At 41.5% G+C, this 13344-nt stretch overlaps 1 protein-coding gene across 12 annotated transcripts in view; it reads right to left on the reverse strand.

The window, feature by feature from the left end:
- The window catches only part of disco-r (disco-related basonuclin zinc finger protein), a 187077-nt gene that overhangs the window by 39327 nt on the left and 134406 nt on the right, over nt 1–13344 (reverse strand). The window lies entirely within an intron of this gene.

Genomic DNA, 13344 nt, shown 5'->3' on the forward strand with positions numbered 1-13344 from the left:
TGGTCCAACGTCGAGAACTAGCACTTATCACTCACCATGACTTCACCGCGGGCATGTCCCTTTGACATGTCCCTAGGTCAGATTAACCATGTTATAAATTCGTTAGGTCGGCTTTTGGACTTATGTTTTGTATCTGATCCTGATGGTACCGCTTTCTTCAGAGCTTTTTCCCTCTCAACCCCAGAGGATCTATATAACCCCACGCTGGATGTATCCATCGAAAGCATTCTTGGTATCGATCAGATGTCTCCACGCGTGGTAAGTAAGATTCGCTTTTTCCCTTAATGCTGATTTTCATAAACTTAGTAGCCTTTGTTTGCTCCAAATGGCAAACTGCGAAAATGCCTGTTTCAGGCCAGCAACTATGGTCCCAGTAGAAACGCATCAACCGAATTCAATCGAAGTTCATTTATTACTAGTTTCTATCTGCTCCTTCTATTCTTACCTTCGAAGCTGCGACGCAGCGAGTAACAAGAACGAGAACTTAACAGAGCGATAATATTTTTAGGCGGTACAATTCAAATATTTCTCATAAGTATGGGAGTAAGGAACACACGTAGATACCTTGCAGCTCGGGCTCGTTGGGGGTTATTTTATTTGCTCGTAGCTTGCTAGGCCCCGTCTCATAGCTAAGTAGCCCAAGTTGCGAGTCTACGTATTTCCCTCAAATATTATTTTTTTTAAACAAGTTACGACTAAACATCGGCCGCGTTGAATGGCTGAATGGCCGAAATCATTTTTAGTTTTTACGATGGCCACTCGGACCCTTCCATCAGCACCTGTAACCGTTTCAGTGATGATGCCCAAAAGCCATGTCTGAGGTGGCAGATTTTTCTCCTGAATTGCGTCAACGGTTCCAGCAGTTACATTTGGCGACTCCTTATTTCATTTCACGCGTAAGCTCACGTTGTAAGCTCAACAAGTAGTCGCGTGACCAATCCTGCCAAAAGCGTTGTTTTATCGCAGACACCAGATTCCAGCGCTGAAGAAACGATAAATTCGTTTCCACATTTGCCTGAGCGGATGCTGGAGGCAAGGTCGCCAAGCTGGTCTCGACGAGGAGGTGCCCAGGGGTTATAGCTTCACCATCGTTTGGGCTTGAGCCGTCGATAATCGATAATCGGCCGCGAATTCAGCACTCCTTCAACTTCTACAATCACCGTCTGGAGCTCGTCTTCTTTAAGTAACGCGTTACCCACAGCTCGGAGAATAATCGGCCGCGAATTCAGCACTGCTTCAACTTCTACGATCACCGTCTGGAGCTCCTCTTCTTTTAGTAACGCGTTACCCACAGCTCGGAGAAACAAGTGTTTAGCCGATTTAACGGCCGCCTCCCAAAGCCGTCCAAAATGTGGGCCTCTGGGAGGGATGAAGATAAATTCGAATTGACGAGGGGCTCCAAATGCTGTCATTGCGTCCTTATGGGTTTCCAATTTGCTCATTAGGTCATGTATGATGCGAGACGAGCCCGAGAAATTCGTGGCGTTATCGCAATACAATTTCTCGAGTCAACTCCACCAATTGCAAACGGCCTTGTTCTTTTCTGGTAAGTTACCCATTATTTGTGAAGCTAATTTTGGCTTGTATCGAAAGCAATGTACACATTTTCGTACGACCGCGCTTGTTTGGCGAATAAGACCAATCAATGCTCTGGGTCCTGCATGAAAGTTGGTTCTATGCAGATGTTGAATGTATAAACTCACGAATCTGTTGCCATTTGGCATAAGAAGCGGAAACTTTACGCTGTAGCTTAACAGTGCATTGAACAATCGACTTCCTACTCGCAACAAAGACACCTCAAGCTTTCCGTCACAACGAATGGACTTAATTTTTGAAGTGAGTCTGGCAATTTAACTGATTTTTGTAATTTTATGACAACAAGTAAGAAGGCCGAGCCGAGCTCAACCGAGGTAGGATTTAGCGAAGACCACAAGGGAGATTTTGTTGCGTTAACGAATCGTAGGAAGTACGCAACAATGCGCAATACTTTAAGAAATGAAGATGAATTTTCGACAATTTTTTCTATCGGATTCGGCGCGAGTTGTGTTGTAACGTGGATAGTAATATTATTCCGAATCTCTAACTCTTTGTCAGTGTTGATTTGCTGAATTTTTGTATTTTGAGGCCAACGCCTTTGATCTTGAGTCAAGAAGTGGGGACTATCAAACCAAAATGAATTTTTTAATTCATTGACTGTACAACCCCGAGATGGAAAGTCTGCTGGATTGCTGTCAGGGGGTACATGGCGCCAACTAGCCGATTAGGTTATCTCTTGAATCTCACTGACGCGGTTGGCAACAAAGGTTTTTAGTTTTGAAGGATGTGTTTGCAGCCAATACAAGACGATTTCTGAATCGGACCACATTACAACTCGTTCAACTGGAGAGTCGATCAGTGGACAAACTTCTTCCCACAAGTTGGCTAGCAAGTGCGCCGCGCAAAGCTCCAGTCGTGGTACCGACTTTGTTTTCAGAGGGGCCACTCTTGATTTTGCAGTAAGCAATTTAACTTCCACACCATGTGGATGTTCGACACGGATGTACAGGCAACATCCGTAAGCCTCAGTTGAGGCATCCGCAAAGCCATGTATTTGACATACGGTATTTTTTGTCGTACCTACATGCCTTGGAATAGTCAACATATCCAACTCTTCCAAACCAATTGTGATCGATTGCCATTTCTGCTGAAGGCTTTCAGGAATTGGATCATCCCACTCTATCTTAAGCAGCCAAATCTGTTGTATAAGAATTTTGGCCTTTGTGACAACAGGACAAATAAGCCCGAGAGGATCATATAGGCGAGCAGTAAGGGACAATAGATCTTTTTGTTGGCGCATGGCTTGTACACATCTCTCGCGGAGAAAACTTAAAGATGTCATGTTTTGGGTTCCAAACGAGGCCTAACGCCTTTGTATCTTCGTGCTCCCCGACAGATACATCTGTAGACTGATTATGATCTATTAGCTGCTCACAGTTGGTTGCCCACTTCGAAAGAACAAGCCCGGCCGAGCCTAAGATTTCAACTACTTCGTTTCGCATCGACGTAAGTTCTTCGATTGTATCCGCGCCTGACAAAAGATCGTCAACATAGAAACTATTCGATAAGACTAAGGATCCTAGAAAGTGGGAAACTGAATATATCTCACTGAGGTACTTGAGGCAGCGGATAGCTAAGAACGGTGCGCAGGCCGTGCCGTATGTAATGGTATTCAAGCGATAGACTTGTAATTTTTCATTCTTACACTGTCTCCATACTATTAGTTGAAAATTACGATGGGATTCAGTTATTTCCACTTGTCTGTACATTTTGACGATATCTGCTGTAATAGCGTATTTGCGAAGACGAAACCTTAGCAATGTAGCGTATAGACACGGCTGTATAGTTGGTCCGATCATCAGCAATTCGTTCAATGACACTTGAGAGCTTGTCTTACTCGATGCATCGAAAACCACTCTAAGTTTAGTGCTTGAACTTTGCGGTCTGAGCACACATTGATAAGGAATGAAGAAATGAGGCTCAGTAGGAATTTCATCATTGACCAACGTCATGTACTCCTTCATAAAGGCAACGTACATGGAATTTATTTCTGGGTTATTGGACATCCTCCTTTCTAGTGCTAAGAACCGCCTTTTTGTGATTTCAAATGACGAGCTGAGACAAGTAGGGCTTGACTTAAATGGCAATGAAACTTGAAGTCGACCGGAGGGTAACCGATCAATACTCTCGATGAATGCCTTTTCGCACATAATTTGCTCCGGAGTGTAAAGTTTATTCTGTGCAATGTTCGGGAGACTTTCTATTTCCCAGAATTTTCGAATCAACATGTCTACACTGCAATGATCTTGAACCGCGCTCAACATTGAGAAAGCCTGTTTGAAATTTGTTTTTGATGACTTGCACCGACCTGATACGATCCATCCAAAAACGGAATTTTGTAGGACTGGACCATATGTTTCCTGCTTAAATTTCCCTTCCTTTAACAACTCAAAAAATGCGTCAGCACCAAGCAATATGTCAATTCTCTGAGGTTTGTGGAACAGTGGATCAGCTAACTTTATGTTGTCAGGTAGGTTCCAGTCTAACACTTGAACTGCCCTCTCAGGTTGGAACGATGATATTGACTTCAGAACAATAAGTTCAGCTTCCAATTGAAATGCCTGTGTTCGGGAGTGTATAGTTGCTTGAACTACATGGCGAGCTGATACAGCTGATTGACCTATTCCAAGAAGGTTTGTGTCTTTTCGATCGCGCTTAAGTTTAAGAATTTTGGATAACTCCTCTGTTATAAAGTTTACCTGTGACCCGGAATCTAAAAGCATACGAGCAATGTGCATTTGACCATTGCTACCTGTAATGTTAACAAGGGCTGTAGCTAATACAATTTGATTTGAGTCGGCTGTCATCGCGTGGTGGACGGCAGAGGTGGTCAAAGGTTGTGTCACAATCGGCTCTTGAGTGCAAGCTAGCTCTGACGGTGAAGAGTCGGAGCTGTATCTATGAAGCAGTGAATGATATGGCTTCGAACATACGCGGCACTTAGAGGATTGACACGAAAGATCGGAATGCCCTTTCCTTAGGCAGTTTATGCACAATGGGAAAGTCTTAGCGAATTTGAATCGTGTAGCGACTGTTGCGGCCACAAACAAACTGCACGCGTAAATGTAGTGATCCAGAGCTTTGCAATAATAGCATTTTGGATCCTGGGTTCGAGTAGTATTGGCAATGGACAAGGAAGTTTTACTAAAGTTCTTTAAAGAATTTTGCCGCCCCAGCTTACGAGACCTCTGCGTTCTTGACGTAGCTTCATCTACTGCTAAATGTTGGTAGCGTTTATTGAATGGATCTTGGCAGTCCTGCCAAAGGGGGATGTTTTGAAAGACTAAACCTTCTTCCCATTTAGACTTAGTTTTTGCGTCCACTTTGGTCATGACGATGTGTATGAGCATTGCATTTGCTATTACTTTGTCACTGCCTAGTGAAAGCAAGGATTCGTAGATAGCTGTGACAGTATCTATCATGTGACGCAGTGACAAGGCGGACGGACCCTGCATTGAGGGAATGTCGAAGAGGCGTGAAATACAATCAAAAAAAATTAAACACTGATTGTCGTATAACCGATTTAAGGCGGCTAGTGCATTTGGGTAATTGGTCTCAGTTATTTGGTATGCCTTCACGGTCCCCAACGCTTCTTTCTCCAGACATGACAACAGGTGATTAAATTTTTCGTCGTCGCTAAGAGTTGGATCGCTATCTATGAGACTGGTGAATAAACCAATAAAGTTCTTATACTCTGAGTAGCATCCGGAAAACTTGGGTAAATTCATTCGAGGTAAATTTTTATTGTGGGAGCTTGTGGTATTAAGGATCGAGTTAAGTAATGGTGGTCTTTGATTCTGTACACTAGCTGACATATAAAGAGATTTTGTGGCTACACACTTATCCTCAAGCTTAGCTCGCGAGGACAATACCGGATTAGTGGACTCAATTTCCTCTTGAAGGTTAAATGCACGATTTATGTAATTGTTTAAAATGTCTAATCTGCACTCTAATTCGCTGCCTCGAATGGATACGATTTGTTGTTGCATAAACTCTCCCATGCGGTCTATCACGATCGTGTTGCCATCATTGACATCATGTACACTTGAACTTTGCTGACGACTTAAACGTCGCTTCGGAGCCATGATGCAATTTTACGCAAAAATGTCAATATAAGTGAATCTTTGCCACCCACTGATTTAATTGAAATTGAATTCTCAAGTAGAAAGCACAGTTATCTAGTGTTACGATAGGTTATTGATTGAACTTATTTTAACTTTGGAACTTTGTTATAACTGTACCTGAATTGTATGTGAGCTGCAGTGCAAGCGTGAGCCGTTACTCTACAGCCGAGAGACAAATTGAACAACTCGAATCCACAAAACTCGGGATAAGCGCAATTAAGGTGCTGCAACGATTTTCAAAGCTCCCTCTGATCGATGAACTGTATTTTTTCTCTATGTATGTGTGTGTGATGTGTGCGATGGTATGTGCATGTGGAGAGAGAAAGAACGGCACCAAGCAACTAAAGAACCAACCTGTAATCTTGACACGTGTTTGCCTCAAAACTTACGCCTTGGCTGATATTTGCAGGCTTATGTATGTAGTTCATTTACCGAAATTCTATCAATTTGTTACTTAGCGATAACCGAAATCCAGCGGCGTGTCCAGTACAAGCCCAAACTGAGATTCCACGGTGAATGTATATATGTAAAGCTGATCTGCTATATGAACGATGAATTCCAGCGGTGTGTCGAGTATAAGCCCAAACTGAGATTGCGGATGGACGTATAGCTGATCTGCTATGTATGTATATATGATGATACGTCCTTCTGAGTCCACCCGGGGGCGCCAAAAAATGTTTGCTCCAAATGGCAAACTGCGAAAATGCCTGTTTCAGGCCAGCAACTATGGTCCCAGTAGAAACGCATCAACCGAATTCAATCGAAGTTCATTTATTACTAGTTTCTATCTGCTCCTTCTATTCTTTCCTTCGAAACTTCGACGCAGCGAGTAACAAGAACGAGAACTTAACAGAGCGATAATATTTTTAGGCGGTACAATTCAAATATTTCTCATAAGTATGGGAGTAAGAAACACACGTAGATACCTTGCAGCTTGGGCTCGTTGGGGGTTATTTTATTTGCTCGTAGCTTGCTGTGCCCCGTCTCATAGCTAAGTAGCCCAAATCTACGTATTTCCCTCACAAATTATTTTTTTTAAACAAGTTACGACTAAACAGCCTTATCGATAAATATGACTGGTCCGATATTCAGGCATGCACTGATCTTAACGTGACCTTAGAAAAATTTTATTGTACTTTAAATAAATTGTTTTTGCGGGATACAATTTACTCAGGATCCAAAGCAGTTTTATAATTTTGTAAACATTAAGCGTAAATACGTATCTTTTTCACCCCTGCTTACGTTTGAAAATTCCTCTGCGACCTCTGATCGATTTATTCGCAGAATTTTTTCAAACCACTTATTCTCTGCCTAAATTGACAGATCAGCCTTACGAATATAACATTCAAGCAGCAAATCTTATTTTCTGTCCGTTTTTCTCTGAGAACAAATTATTATCTGATCTTCTAAGGGTCAAACCCATTGATTCGCCAGGCCCCGATGGAGTACCAGGCTGTGTGCTAAAGTACTGTGCCAGGGCTCTGTGCAAACCTCTTCTAAGACTTTTCGACTTATCTTTGGAAACCTCGATTTTTCCCCTATAGTGGAAGGAATCTTTCATAATTCCCCTAGATAAAAAAGGGAAAAAGTCCGATGCTGCCAACTACAGAGGCAATTACTAAGTTGTCGGCAATTCCAAAGTTATTTGAAAAATGAATTACCCCTCATTTGTAACACCTTTGCTCTTCGATTATCTCTCCCTGTCAGCATGCCTTTATTAAGCGTCGCTCCATCACCACAAATTTACTGGAGTTGACATCCTTTGTCATAGATGGTTTTTATAAGGGAAATCAAACCGATGTAATTTACACAGACTTCAGCAAAGCATTTGATTCAGTTAATCACTCACTCTTGTTGAGTAAACTGAATATGCTGGGTTTCCTTTAGACCTCTTAACGTGGATATCCAGCTACTTAGATGAAAGGACACAAAGAGTCTTATTTAAAAACATACAGTCCCGTCTGGTCCGTGCTATATCTGGCGTCCCTCAAGGTAGTCATCTTGGCCCGTTATTATTTACGCTTTTTATAAACGACTTTCCCCCTGCTTTAACGAACTCTCTAGTTCTTATGTATGCAGATGATGTAAAGCTTTGTCTTCAGTACAAATCCATATCTGCCCAAAGCAGTCTTCAGTCTGACCTTGATAACTTTCAAAAATGGTGTTTAGCTAATGATCTAATACTTAATGGATCAAAATGCAAGCTTATGTCTTTTTATCGTTCTTGCCCTCTGCAAGCTACGTATTCTTTTAATGGGATAGCCTTAGAAAAATTAACCCAGGTTTATGATCTCGGCATCCTATTAGACATCAAACTTAAATTTGCCGACCATATTTCCTTAATGGTTAGAATTTAATGACCCCTATATAACCAAAACACTATTCATTTCTTTGGTCCGTCCTATACTGGAGTACGGTTCATGTGTCTGGAGTCCCCAATTTGGATGCAACTGGGATGCAAATCTTCAGCTTCCATCCTACAGTAGCAGACTCTTACTTATAAACTTACCTAGCTTAACAAATCGTAGGAAAATGTTCGGTGTAGTCTGTCTGCATAACCTTATTAACGGGGATGTAGATAGCCAGCATTTACTAAAACGCCTAAAATTTAACATTCCTAATAGAAGGACTCAAAACTTTAGTCCTCTGTTCCTTAGCCATTATAGTTCGACTTATGCACTGCATGACCCTTTTATGGTATTATGTTCGAACTACAATGGTCTTTACTCTAGAACATCTCTTGCCTTCCCCTCTAATTTAAAATATAGAATTTTACATTTTCTTACTCCTCCTAGCTTAACAAATTACAAATAGCTTAATACGTATTAACAAATCGTTTCTCGAGCGGCCCTCGGTCGTGTGGGCCTCTAAGCTTTATGATGAATACAGGAATGCTAGCTGATGCTCTTATTGATGCACAGGCCATTTCCAAATTCTGAAAGACCGCTTCTGAAAGACCGTTTGGGGCTCCTCTTAACACCGGTTAACACCGCTTCGTACTCTTCTGTAATCAAAACTACACCTAATCGTCGCCAAAATGTAAACCAAAACAAAAATGATAAAATTAAAAGTTTAAAAACCATTGAAGTCCCAACTAATTCTGCCCATCCCTCTACCCCCGCAAGCCCCTAATAGTCGGAGTCAGTGACCTATGCATAAAAATCGAGAGAAAAAATAAACCTGGAGGACCTGGATCATGTTGACTCTATCAATGGGGATCCCCCTGGTGGAGATGACCAATCCGCAAAATTCAACAAAATACCCGCTATTTGCGAACCGAACGTAAGTGATCCGGTCTTATTAGAAAAATCTCTTGATCATAGAATTTGCTCCTCAAACTACAACATTCGCGCTTTAAAATTTGGTGTTTCTAGAATATATGCAGCCAACTCTGACGCTTTTCGGGAAGCATCGCTTGCTTAACTGCCAATTTGACACCATCAGCTAAAGGAAGACATTCAAATGTACCGAAATCACAGATTAAACAGGGAATTACTGACAACGGTTTTGAGGTGCTGAACATATACAGCCCCAAAAAGACAGATTGGAAGAATAATCAGGTGAACAAAGATAACAAATTTTAAAACTAGGCAAAACTTGTTTTATGCCAACCTAAAGCAGGGTGCAAACGTAGCATATTCCCTAAAAATAAGAAAACGTGGGAGATACAGAGTCACTGAAGCTGCCCAGCCAGAATTGAAAAAAATAAAAAACAAAAGCCGAGGCCTAGACTCCCGACAACCAATGATCTACGACGTATGCTGATATAGCTCGACCCAAAGATATGCAAGCAAAGACTGTCTCAACCCTGCAGATTGACCCAAGCTCTTCTTCCGATCCTAGGCTCAGCCATAAGTTCACAACGATAGATATTGCCATCCGCGACATCAATACCAAACTGGACATTCTACTTAAGCTTATGCAGGAAAATGCAGGCCGGATTTGAAAGTAAGTTCATTGCTGGCGGTGATTATAACGCCAAACATGCATGGTGGGAAAACTTACGAGCCTGAAGAAGAAGTAGCTGTTGCAAGAAGTCATTGTAAATGGGCATTACCAAATACTTGCCACGGGTTAACCCACAGCGCTCCGTGGGTTAACTAACCCCACTCCGACAGAGCTTGATTACTTCATCAATGGATACGCTATAGACAGGCTACAAGTAAGAACACTTCATGAACTCTCCTCAGATCACACTTCTATCATAGCCATACTGCATACAAAACCTGAGAAAAAACCTCAGCGCTTACGACTCCTTGCCAGAGGAGTCCACGCTTTCCAAGTCCACCTGGAATAGCTGAGCGAGGTTAACATAAAAATCCAAGAACCTTCTGACATTGACAATTTCATCAGCCTTTTCATGCACATGATAAACCAGGCTGCTGAGATTGCTGCACCCAGCAATCACCAACGTAGAGACTTCTAGACATCCCCAGCCACCACCCAGAATTAGTGCGCTCCTCAATCTAAAGTAAAGAGTAAGAAGAAAATATTTAAGAATGGGAGACGCCCGAATCCATCAGATACATAATCGGATGGCCAACGGTCTAAGCAAGGCGCTCGCCCGAAGAAAACCAGAATCTATAGACAGATTTTTGGAAAATCTGAACACAGACGCTAGTCCTAACTACTCGCTGTGGCTTATCCCAAAACGGTATAAGGCTCAGCCTACCCCAAAATCAGCCATACGAAATCACTCAGGTGGCTGGTGCCGTACGAGCATAGAGAAAATTAGCATTCGCTACTAACCTTGAGCAACGCTTCAAGCCTTACGAATACTCGCCTGAAAGCATACGTCGACAAGTTAAAGAGTTCCTGTAATCTCAATTTCAAATGAGTATGCCTGCTAACTCTGTCTCAGTGCGATTCCGGAATTCCAGTTCGGCTTTCATCTTCGACATGGAACTACTGAGCAATTGCACAGAGTTGTCAAAAATTTTCTTTAGAAGCCTTTGAGAAGAAGAATTATGCAGTTGCTGCCTTCCTTGACTACAGCAGGATTTTGACAGATCGTGGCACCCTGGGTTCCTGTACAAAGCCAAATATATTCTTACGCCACAGTTGTTCCATCGCGTGAAAAGCTTCCTGAAAGAACGCATATTCCACGTATCTGCTGATGGATACAAGTCGTCCACCAAGCCGATCTCTTCTGGAGTTCCAAGGTAGCGTCCCCAAGGTAGTCCTCGGCCTAGAGTAGGGCGTAAGAATACCCCATAGTACTATAGTAGCATGATTTTGGGGAGTACCCCATCTATGCTTCAGATATGCCTACAAAAACTCCAATCACTGAAGTGAATGAGCAAGACGTGCTAATTGCGACCTAAGCTGATGACACTGCTGTCCTGACCAAAAGCAGTAGTATCTTGGCTGCTGCATTTGTATTACAGGAGTATATGGACGCATTTCACCAATAGGCCATAAACTGGAACATTTGCGTAAACGTAGAAAAATGTGCCAATGTAACGTTCACCAATTGCCGAAGTACCTGCCCAGGAGTCAACATTAACTTTAGTCCAATTAGAGGCCTTCCTGCATAGAAGTACCTCGGTGTCAATTTGGCAAAAAACTTACATTTGGCAGGCACATTACTTGTATCCAAAACTCGTACAGGAAAGTGGCTCGGATGTCCTGGCTCTTCATACCACGCAACAAGCTCGTACTTGGATGTAAGGTGCAAATATGCAAGTCCATAGTAGCAACAAGTTATTTCTAATGACTCCAGGTTCGTAGATTATGGTATCGCTGCAAAAACCAACCTGAACAAAATACGGGTTTTGCAAGCGAAAACTCTTCCATGGATCTTTGAAGCTCCGTGGTTTATACGAACCAGAGACATCGAACGAGATCTCAACGTGCCCAAGCTCGGACACGAGCTGCAGGAATTTGCTCAGAAATATATGGAACTCCAAAATGAGCACCGCAGCAGCCTAGCCAAATAGCTGCCATATAACTGATTGATCGGAAATGGTATTTGATAGAAATACCACCTTTGGTATTTTTGAAGATAGAATTTTGGGACTTTTTATAGATTTTGTATTATAACAAATTGGGTTATATTATGATATTCTTTAAAGGAGAGGCCACCTATACCCGGCGTTTGCGATATATTTCGGTTTTAACTGCAAGGGTATATCAACTTCGGCTCCGCCCGAAATTAGCTTTCCTTTCTTGTTTTTTTAGCTTAATGCATGGCGTTGCCACCTGATTTGCAAAGCGTTAAGTTGGTTGCGCATCACTAATTCATGCTTTGGGGCTGAAATCGTAGTCAATCGTTTGGGACTGAACCTTTCGTGTGTTGCCGAATTCATGAAATGACGTTTATGCACACACGAATTGGCTGAAACCGTTAAATTAAAGCGTGAATTCGGCATCGCATAAACACTCCTCTAAAAATTATTCGATTTGGCGGCTTATCGGATAGCTCTATCTCTTATAGTCTTCGGGATCCACGCGTTCAAAATGTTAGCCCGTTTGTATGGGAAATTGTATATATGAAAATATCTCTTCTAAAATGGGCCAATTTGGATAAAAATCATTTTTAATATACATATTTACATTAGGAATAGTTAAACATCAAAAGTTTTTAAAAAACCCTCCAGTACTGGCGCTATAGGATTTCGCGATTTGTGGGGCGGGAGTCAAAGTTTTGAAACAAACTTGAGTTCCGTGGGCATTTCTTTAGCTCCAATTCTTTAGCTCTATCTCTTATAGTCTCTGATATCCACGCGTTCATAAGGACAGACAGACGGACATGGCTATATAGACTCAGCTGTTTATGCTGTGTAAGAATATATGTACTTTATGGGGTCGGAGATGATTCCTTTTCTATTTTTCATACATTCACCCTCTACTCTACGAGTACCGGGTATAAAAATAATGTTGTACAAAATTATAGAGAGATGGAAAACTTATGGGACTAAATTGGTTGTTTAGTCAATTTTTCAAGAAAATTCTTAATAAAACCATAAACTATAAAAACCTTTTTCAAAATTTTAACCAATATTAATCTCAGACTCCTCTTTAAGTCAGTATAGTACTGCGTCAGTATAAGGTGGTTTAGCTAAAGTCAGCTCAAAAGCTTTAAACGGAACTCAAAATAAAAAATCATGGTTTAAAAAGTTGGCTAATATCCAAAGCAGGTTAATTTTAACGTCTTCATCCCAGGAAATGTCACACCTGTCACACCACATTACCCAGAGAATTGAAAAACTATTCCAAATAACCTCCGAATTGGACGACTGGAAATTGGGAAAAATGTTATGCACTCAGCATAAGTGAAGAATATCTTGCAGACATCTACGATACCTCTTGCAGAGTGTTAACTTCACTTATAGTTTCAGGAAACTCTATAAATGAGTTTGAGTCACTTGAGAAGTCGTTTAACTTTAATCCCATAGAAGTCAAGGAGGTTGCTTTTGAGTCTATTCTTACTACCATTGGAATCAATATGAGAACTTGAAAGTTTTCGATCAAAATAATCATATAACATTTCCAATACTTTGTTGCCTTGTAGCGTTGATGTTTTTGGCAATACAGGACGCAAGGCTAAAAATTAATGAATGCAGGTGGTCCTAGTTTTGGGTATTTATATTGTTGAACAATAACGGTTTTTCAAAATCGTTAT

Source organism: Drosophila bipectinata, chromosome XR (genome assembly GCF_030179905.1).
Source record: "Drosophila bipectinata strain 14024-0381.07 chromosome XR, DbipHiC1v2, whole genome shotgun sequence".
In the NCBI taxonomy this organism is placed as follows: Eukaryota; Metazoa; Arthropoda; class Insecta; order Diptera; family Drosophilidae; genus Drosophila; species Drosophila bipectinata.